Genomic DNA, 10,653 nt, shown 5'->3' with positions numbered 1-10,653 from the left:
GTGCTTGGCATATGGCTCTCAGTCTCCGCGTTGTAAGTCCGAGCCAAACAGTGGGTGTAGAATTTGCTTAAAATAAACTTAAAAAAAAAATAGAGGGGCACCTGGGAGGTGCAGTTAGTTAAACATCTGACTCTTGGTCTCGTCTCAGGTCATGGTCTCACAGTTTGTGAGTTCAAGGCCTGCATTGGGCTCTGCGCTGATGGTACAGAGCCTTCTTGGGATTGTGTCTCTCCTCCCTGCCCCTACCCCCACGTGTGTGTGCACTTGTTCACGTGCTCTCTTCTGTCTCTCAAAATAAATAAATGAACTTAAATTTAAAAATTAAAAAAAAAAAGATTATGGGCTCTGGAGTCAGATTGCCAGGGACTGAATCCCAGCCCTGCCACTTACAAGCTGGGTATCCTTGAACAACTTACTTTACCTCTCTGTGTCTCCATTACCTTTCTGTAAAACAGAGACATACTGGTAACTACCTCAAAGGACCATCTGATAAATGAGTGAGATAATCCATGTGAAGGCTTCATGTAGTATTTGGCATAGAGTAAGTACTCAGTATGTGTTAGCTCTATGTACTGGGCCCTGTGGTAAGCACTGAGAATACCAAGCAGGATTCAGGCACATTTACTTGCCGCCAGGGAGCCCAAGACCTAGGGGAAAAGAGTGGGGGAGGTGCTGGTTGAGAAGTACAACTTTCAGGAGTAAATGCTGACAAGAGGCAAAGAGACTTTCATTTACCACCTTTGACTGAGTTAGGAACTAGGAAAGAGCTCACTAATATGAAAACTTGGTCAGCTCTGTAACTTCCTCATATTTTTGGTATTTTAGTTTTTCCCTCGTCTGTTTCCCCATAGTGATAACAGTAAAAATCCACACTAAATAGGGGTATGCATTCTTATTTTAAGGAATCACAGGAAGGGTGATTGCTGGGGAGCCTGCATTCCCTCTCAGGAAAGCAGAGAACCCCAAGGAAATGGAGTGGGTGCTGGTGGCTACTGAAGGAGAGGAAGACGGGTTTGGTGAGGTCACCGGAAGGACTCCCTGATGAGAGCAGCCTCGGTCTGATTGTGGTCTCTTTCTCTGCTGGTCCCTATAGAGAAGCAGGAGATGAATCAGTTAGTAACCATAGGTAAGCTACAAAGCCCTGGAAATCTTCACAACAGAGATCCTTGGTCCATGGTGGATCATGTTGATTTGTTAGTTGTTGGGGACCAGTGAATAACCATATTTACGTTACCCCACTGCTAAGCTGAAAACCCCAGGGAAGGAGCTGGTTTGGGGAGAAAGATGATGAGTCACTGTTGTTTGGACTGGTCATGCTTGAGATGTCTGTGGGACCAATTTCAGGTACTTGGTGGCTATGGAGAGATCTGAAAACTTGAGCCGTGTTAAGAACATTCTTTTTCCAGTTCACAAAGAACTTTGTCGTATTTTCTATTTTGATCACAATCCTGTGAGGTAAGGCAAAGACTATCCCCATGTTTAGAAATGGACTCCTCCTCCCCCACACACAGCCTTGAGCAAACCCCCCCAACAAAAACACCCCCTCACAAAAAAACAAACTCTGAAATATGAGAAACTCATCCAAGGTCACAGAACCAGTGTGTAGGTGAGCCAAGATCTACACCCAGGCTCCCTAACAAAACCTAGAACTCTTCCCTTTAAGCCAGGCACCTGCATGTCATCGTCATCAATAACTCTGGTTCAGGCCCTTACTGGTTTACAACATAGTGCGTCATGCTGAATTTCCTCCACTTCCCACAACAGAAAGGGGGCAGGGCAAGTATTTATTACCACCCTACCTACAGACCGTTTCACTGCCTTCCAAGGACTTCACCTGTTCTTTTTTTTTTTTAACGTTTATTTATTTATTTATTTACTTACAAAATTTTTAAACATGTATTTATTTTTGAGACAGAGACAGACAAAGCATGAGCTGGGGGTGGGCCGAGAGAGAGGAAGACACAGAATCTGAAGCAGGCTCCAGGCTCTGCACTGTCAGCACAGAGCCTGATATGGGGCTCGAACCCACAAACGGTGAGATCATGATCTGAGCTGAAGTCGGACGCTCAACCGACTGAGCCATCCAGGCGCCCCAACGTTTATTTATTTTTGAGAGAGAGAGACACACACAGAGCATGAGGGGGAGATGGTCAGAGAGAGAGGGAGTCACAGAATCAGAAACAGGCTCCAGGCTCTTAAGCTGTCAGCACAGAGCCTGACTCAGGGCTCAAACCCACAAACCGTGAGATCAGAACCTGAGCTGAAGTCAGCCGTTTAACTGACTGAGCCACCCAGGACCCCCAGCTGTTTACTTTTTAGGCTTTTTTTTTTTTTTTACATTTATTTATTTTGAGAGACAGAGACAGAGCATGAACAGGGGTAGGGCCAGAGAGAGAAGGAGACACAGAATCCAAAGCAGGCTCCAGGCTCTGAGCTGTCAGCACAGAGCCTGACACAGGGCTCGAACCCACAAACCGTGAGATCATGACCTGAGCCAGAATCGGATGCTCAACCAACTGAGCCACCCAGGCGCCCCGAGGAGTTCAGCTGTTAAAGGACACAAAATGACCCATCCTAGGCTTGTTGCCAAAATCTAGAATGAGCACACAGGCCACACCTCCCCACAGCCCCCAGGCAGAATGTGTCCTGTGTCCATCATCCCACACACCCCCCTTTCTGCAGTCTAAAGCCAAAAGTGTAGCTTTGAGGAGAAACAAATGCTACTTGCAAAAGGCACACAAGGCTCACAAGCAACTCCCCCTCTGCGCTTGTGGCTTCCCGGTCCCGCTGGGCACTGTGCCGCTCTCCTGAGGCAGTGATGAGTGAGAGCTAGTAGGGAGCTTTAAGTATGGTCTAGTCGGTGACTTGCTGCAGACTCTGACCATCCAAGCCACAAGGGGATGGCTACCCGATGAGATGGCTGTCCCCTCCCCAAGTGAGTGAAGGTCCCTTCCAGGGAGGACAGAAGGGCCTGAGCCAGTCTCTTCAGAGGCAACAAGAGGCAGCTCTTTGTGTACTTGTAGCATTTCCTTTCCTCCCCAAGAGGCTACAGGACAATTCCAAGGGGGGTGTGGAATGTGTAACAGTGCATGAATGACACCCGTGTGGGTGCACCTCCGTACAGAACAACAGAATAATCGAGGTGCAGTGTCACCATGGGATGGGGGATGGGGTTTCCTCACCTTGGTCACCTGGGTGTTGCCTCCGTGCTATTGATTTCCTAAGGGACCCTTCAATTTTTTTTAATGTTTATTTTTCAGGGAGAGAGAGATACAGAGTGTGAGTGGGGAAGGGGCAGAGGGAGACACAGAATCCGAAACAGGCTCCAGGCTCTGAGCTCTCAGTACTGAGCCCGACACGAGGCTCAAACTCCCAAACAGCAAGATCATGGCCTCTGCCCAAGCTGGATGCTCAACTGACTGAGCCACCCAGGTGCCCTGAAAAGGACCCTTTTAAAGGAAACAAACAGGATCACAGACACGGAGGAGAAAGCTCTAGATCCTCTGGCAATCAGTAGACTCCAATGTGAAAAACATCACCATAGCAAATAGTCTTTCCTACGAAATTGCCCTTTAGTTGTAAGTTATCACCACAAAAGTCAAATTTTGTGTCTGTTAAAATATTTCACACATCACTGTAAAAAAAATCAGATCACTAGGTGTAGTAGATCTTCAGAGTCCCGAGAACACGTGGGTGCACCTCCATTTGAGAAGCAAAAAAAATAATAATGCGAGTGCATTGTCATGCTGGGATGGGATATGGAATGTTTTGCTCAATATTTGAAATGTATTTTGTTGCATAATTATTTTCTGTGCTGAGAACTGCAAGTGCCTTTCCGCACCAGCTCCTGAAATGAACAAGGCAGGGCTTAAGAGATGAAAATAGTTTCCAAAAAAACAAAAACAAAAAAATGTTTTCAATGTGCATCTGAGCCTGGGTGGCTCAGTTGGTTGAACTTCCAACTTTGGCTCATGTCTTGATCTCTCAGGTCCATGAGTTGGAGCCCCGCATCGTGCTCTGTGCTGACAGCTCAGAGCCTGGAGCCTGCTTCTGATTCTGTCTCCCTCTCTCTCTGCCCTTCCCCCACTTGCACTGTCTCTCTCTCCCCCTATCAAAAGTAAATAAACATTTTTTAAAACAAATAAATAAAACCATTTTTTTCGGGGGGGGGGTGCGCCTCGATGGCTCAGTCAGTTAAGTGTCTGACTTCAGCTCAGGTCATGATCTCACAACTCGTGAGTTTGATTCCTCCATCGGGCTCTGCACTAACAGCTTAGAGTCTGGAGCCTGCTTCAAATTCTGTGTCTCCCTCTTTCTCTGCTTCTCCCCTGCTCACGATCTCTCTCTCAAAAATAAACATTTAATATTTTTCTCTTTTTTTCTCAAGTTCTATTTATTTAAGTAACCTCTGAATCCCAGGTGGGGCTCCAACTCACAACCCCGAGATCAAGTGTCACACACACTTCCAACTGAGCTGGTCAGGCACTCTTAACATGCATCTAAACAAATAGTCATTCCAGGGCCAGATAACTAGACCTAAGAATTTGTTGTTGGCCCTGAATCTGGCCTCATCCACCCTCCTCTTGCAAAAATTCTGATTTATGGAAACGACTAACTTCACAGTTGATTAAGGGAACATTAAGATAGAAACTTCTTTTCTTTGGTATCACAGTTTAAAATAAGAGTGCAGCCTGGGGCTCTTCTAACCTTTTTGTTCCTTTTTTTTTTTTTTCTTTTTTCTTCCCTACTTTTTGTTGATGCCCTTGTCTCTGCGAATATCCTTTCAGGTACATAAAGTGTTTTGTTTTCTAGAAGGAGGACTTCACTACACTAGACTCCTAAATTCTTGTTTGCTAGGAATTATTCTTGGAAACAGCCCCTGTGAAATCTAAGTCCTCCTGCCCGACCCCAAGGTAACCAGACATGCTTGTTTGGTTGGAATTTGATACGCCGTTTGATACACTGTCTTTGAGCGGGGAGAGAAGTGCCTTCCAGTCTCCTTGTAGACAGTGAAGTGGAGTCTCCAGGAGTATAAAGACAGAAAGCTGGTAATTTATGGGCTCATGGGACTGCAAGGAATCCTGGAGGTTGTGAGTTCAACCTTGCCATTCACAACTTATTCTGCTTAAGTTTGCAGCCGCTTTGGAGCTCTGAGCTCTTTACTAGAATCACTCTCTCCACCGAGAATGGCTCTGGAAGAGGTTGGCTCACTTGGTTAAGCATCCAACTTTGGCTCAGGTCATGATCTCGCAGTTCCTGAGCTCCGGTCCTGAGTCGGGCTCTGTGCTGACAGCCTGGAGCCTGCTTTGGATTCTGTGTCTCCCTCTCTCTTTGTCGCTCCCCCACTCGTGCTCTGTCTCTCACTTTCTCTAAAATTAATCAGTATTAGAATGGATCTGGGAATTCCTGGATAGCAACTCTCTGGGCCTTGATGTTCTGTCTCCTCCTGCCTATCGGAATGGGGAGGCTGACATTTTTTTACTCTGTTTCCCTTCATTTATAGAAATACAGTCACATGGCTCAACACAGCCAGGGTCATGGTTTATGTCTCTCCTGGAAGAGAGAGAGGGTCAGGGGTCACAAGCATAGGTGCCGGGGCCAGGCAGGTAAAGGATAAGAGTAGCACAGTGGCATAGAAGTGGACAGGGATCAGTGGGACTGTGGGGAATGGGAAAATAAGTGTTAATGGTGGCAGGTGGCACTCAGCAAGCCCCGTGTTAGCCATGTGAGGATGTGGACCTAGCACTGCCAAATCTTTCCATTTTTCCAGAGAGGCTGAAATCCAAACTTTAAGGAAATTTCCCAATTTTTAAAACATCCCATGAGTCAACTCAAACGTTATCTGTGAAGCAGATTTGGCTCATAGCATGTCCGTGTGTCACCTCTGGGGGTCAAAGGGTTGCTCACTTCTCTGACCTGGCCCATATAGGCCCTTCAGACATAATGATAAATTAAAACAGAAAACGAAAACAAATTCCAGGATAACAATGAGGTGACATCAGGCAAACTTGGGTTTACATGAACCTTTGCAGTAGATGTAGAATTGATTTATATGACAGAACGTTATCGTGGGGAAATGCACAGAACATAAAATTTACTATCTAACCATTTTCTAACAGTTTACATACTTTTTTAAGTTTATTTGTTTTTGAGAGCGAGAGAGAGAACATGTGCCTGCATGAGAGGGTGAGCGGGGGAGGGGCAGAGACAGAGGGGGAGAGAGAGAGAGAGAGAGAGAGAGAGAGAGAGAGAGGATCCCAAGCAGGCTCCACACTGTCAGCACAGAGCCCAACACAGAGCTGGATCCCACAAGCGGTGAGATCATGACCTGAGCCAAAATCATGAGTCAGATGCTCAACCTGTCAAGCCACAGGCGTCCCATATCTTAACCAATTTTTAAAAATCTCCACCATTTTAAGTGTACAGTTCATACTCACTTGTATTAAATACATTCATAATGTTGGCAGCCATCACCACCATCCACTGAAACTCTATACTCATAAACGACAAACTCCCTGTTCCCTCCTCCCCCTGGGCCCCTGGCAACCACCATTGTACGTTCTGTCTCTGTGATTTTGCCTGGTCTAACTACCGCATAGACGTGGAATCATACACTATTTGCTAGTAACTGGCTTATTTCACTTAGCATAATGTCCTTAAGATTCATCCGTGTTACAGCACGTGTCATAATTTCCTTCATTTTAAAAGCTGAATAAAGTTCCATTGTATGTCTATACCACATTTTGCTCACCCAGTCATCCGTCAACATACACTTGGATTGCTCCCACGTTTTAGCTCTTGTGAATAATGCTGCTGTGAATGTGGTTGTACAAATGTGTCTTTCCTGACCCTGCTTTCAATTATTTGGGGTGTATACTCAGAAGTGGAATTGTTGGATCATATGATAATTCTCTTGTTATTCTTTTGAGGAGCCACCATAGTATTTTTTTTTTCCACAGCAGCTACACCATTTTACATTCCCATCAACGGGGCACAAATGTTATGATTACATCCTTGCAAATCCTTATTATTTTCTATGGTTTTGTTTGTTGGTAATAGCATCATCCTGTTGGGTGTGAAGTGGTATCTCATAGGAGTTTTGAGCCATTTATTTATTTACTTACTTACTTATTTAAGTTGGGAGGAGGGGGAGGGACAGACAGAGAGAATGCCAAGCAGGATTCATGCTGACACTGGGATCATGACCTGAGCCGAAAACGAGAATCTCAAGATACTCAATTGACTGAGCCCCCATAACGGATTTTTTTAACTGTTTATTTGTCAGAGAGGGAGAGAGAGTGCACAAGCAGGGTAGGGGCAGAGAGGGGGGGACAGAGGATCAGCAGTGGGCTCTGCACTGACAGCAGACAAAGACCTGAGCTGAAATTGGATGCTCAGCCGACTGAGCCACCCAGTGCCCCACTCTCATAATGGTTGTAATTTGCATTTCCCTGATGATTAGTGATGTTGAGCATCTTTTCATGCCCTTAATGGCCATTGGTATATCTTCTTTGAAGCACTATCCATCTAAGTCCTTTGCCGATTTTTTTTTTGTTTTGTTTCTTATGTTTTTGTGTTTTGTTTTGGGCGGGGCTTTTTTTTTAAACCAATTTTTAAATTAAGTGAATTGTTTCTTTGTTGTTGAGTGTTAGAATTCTCTATTATATTCTGGATATGAATCTCTTACCACTCATAGGATTTGCAAATATTTTTTCCCATTCTGTGAACGTTTTACTCTGTTGATGGTGTCTTTTGATAAACAAGTTTTTTAAAAGATTTAAAATTTTTTTTTAATGTTTATTTAATTTTGAGAGAGAGACACACAGAGTGTGAGCAGGGGAGGGTAAGAGAGAGAGGGAGACACAGAATCAGATGTAGGCTCCAGGCTCCGAGCTGTCAGCACAGAGCCTGACGTGGGGCTTGAACCCATGAACTGTGAGATCATGACCAGAGCTGAAGTTGGCCACTTAACCAACTGAGCCATCCAGGCGCCCCTAAAAAGATTTTTTAAAGTTTATTTATTTAGAGAGAGAGACAGAGAAAGTGAACAGGGAGGACCAGAGATAGAGAGGGAACAAGAGAATCCCAAGCAGGCTCTGCACTGTCAGTGTGGAGCTGGATGCATGAACCATAAGATCATGATCTGAGCTGAAACCAAGAGTCAGATGCTCTAAAAAAAAAAAAAAAGAAGAAAAAGTCATATGCTCTACCAACAGAGCCCCCAGGCACCCTGATAAACAGATTTTTAAATTTTTCATGATTTATTTTTTTTCTTCTTTGCCTGGATCTTTTGGTGTCATATCAAAAACAAAAATTATCAAATCCAGTGTTCTGGAGCCTTTGCCTTGTGTTCTCCTCTAAGATTTGTATAGTTTTAGATCTATAATTAATTTACATTTGTACTACAATGCATAATGTCTGAATGTCCCCTCCTGGGAGGTTATAAGTCAAATACTATTGATGCAAAAAGATTATTGCACACCATAGATTTAAGCAATCTATATTAGTAGATGATAGTAAGATGTTAATAATTGTAATTTAAAAGCAATATCTGGTATGGAGGAACCTCAAAAAATATAAGTACTATGTGATCCAACAACCTCACTTTTGGGTATATATCTAAATGAATTAAAAGCATGGCTTTATTTTTTTTTAACTTTAATGTTTGTTTATTTCAGAGAGAGAGACAGACAGACAGACAGACAGAGAGACACAGCTTGAGCAGTGGTGGGGTAGAGAAAGAGGGGGACACAGAACCCGAAGCAGGCTCCAAGCTCTGAGCCATCAGCACAGAGCCTGATGCAGGGCTTGAGCTCACAGACTGTGAGATCATGACCTGAGCCAAAGTCAGACGCTTAACTAACCAACTGAGCCACCCAGGCGCCCTGAAAGCAGAGCTTTAAAGAGAGATTGGCACATCCAGGTTCAGAGCAGCATTATTCACTACAACAAGAGGAGGGAGGACCCAGATGGCTGTTGTTGGATAAACAAAATGTGGCATATTAATGATATATATTATGTGGTACATACAGTGGTATAACAATCAGACTTAAAAGGAAAGAAATCCTAAAAAATAATGATGATGAAAAAAACAGGGGAGGTGTCTGACTGACTCTGTCGGTAAAGCATGCAACTCTTCCCTTTTGTCTTTAAGTTTATGATCTTTTTTTGTTTATTTATTTTGAGAAAGAGAGAGAGCGTGTGTGTGCACATGCATGCATGAGCAGGGTAGGGGCAGAGGGAGAGGAGAGACAGAGAATCCCAAGCAGGCTTTGATGTAAGGGCAGAGCTCAATGTGGAGCCCCATTTCGTGAACCTTGAGATCATGACCAGAGCTGAAAGCAATAGCCACTTAAGAGAAACTTAATGAACTGAACTGCCCAGGGGCCCAGAGCAGGTGACTCTTGATCTCATGGTTGTGAGTTCAAGCCCCACATTGGGTGTACAGCTTTTTTTTTTTTTAAAGCAAAGGACATTGTTACGTGCTACAAATAGATGAACCTGTGGATATTATGCTAAATAAAATCATCCAGTCATAAAAGGACATATAGTGTGTTATTCCTCTTACATGAAGGATCTAAAGTAGACAAACTAGGGGCGCCTGGCCAGCTCAGTTGGCGATTCTTGATCTCAAGGTTGTGAATTCCAGCCCCACGTTGAGTGTAGATTACACAAGAAAAAGAAGCAAAATTGGCAGTAATTGAACACCACAACCATTGCAAGACTGCACTGCCAGTGCCTTTTCCAAAGCTGCTGGAATTCCAGAGACTGAAGAGTAGGAGACCCGGGAAAGCTGTACTTCAGCGGCAGCCGGACTGCTTAGAATTCCAGATCCCAGGCCTCAGTCAACCGCACTGGCATCCTATTTTTAGTAAATGGAGATCAAAGTCGACACTGTTAACTCCTTTGGTAGGACACCGGGAAATAACTTTCTAGTCCTCATAGTTTATCTGTGAACACTGAACAAAAGAACTTCCATTGGTGCCCTCCACCAGGCCAAACCTCCAGAATTACCCTGTAGGCGGGTACTTCTGGTCAGGCCGTTCTCTAACTAACATGGACTTGGGAAAGGTAATTTTCACGGCAATCATTCACATTCCTCAGATCAAAGTCCCTTTTCTAGACACGCCTGAGCAGGTGTCCTGTTTTCAAGCAGAAAGCCTGTTCTGGAATCATGGACTCTATTTTCAAAGCACAGACAAATGCTTGTGTAATGAACAGCCCCAGGTGGAATGAGGCTTGTTCTCTTTTCTCCCCGAGTGGCCCGAGGATTTAGCAAGTCGCTGGTGGGATACATGTGCTATTAAAGGTATTCCCCATTTCCCTCACCTTTCTCCCTTTCAGTTTATTTGTAAATCATACACTGATTTCCTTGCAGGGGTCAGTCCTGCCCGATCGCGTCCTGCAGCCAAGGCGTGCCCTACAGCGGGGACGCTGAAGGCCCCAGCCCTGCCTTCAAGCCCACCAGGCCTAGAGAGGAAGGGCCCCGAGGTAGGGATAAGCGTCCTACCAGGGTTCCCGTTCCTCTCCCCACTTGCCACTCGCTAGCTGTGTGACTGCGGCCAGTGCCTGCTGCGTCCTGAGCACTGTCCCAGTCTCCGAAATGGAGCTGGTTCACGTCTGCCCCCTCTCTGCCCCGGCCGCGCCCCGCAT

This window comes from Suricata suricatta, chromosome 8 (genome assembly GCF_006229205.1).
Source record: "Suricata suricatta isolate VVHF042 chromosome 8, meerkat_22Aug2017_6uvM2_HiC, whole genome shotgun sequence".
NCBI lineage: Eukaryota > Metazoa > Chordata > Mammalia > Carnivora > Herpestidae > Suricata > Suricata suricatta.
This window is presented reverse-complemented; position numbering follows the sequence as displayed.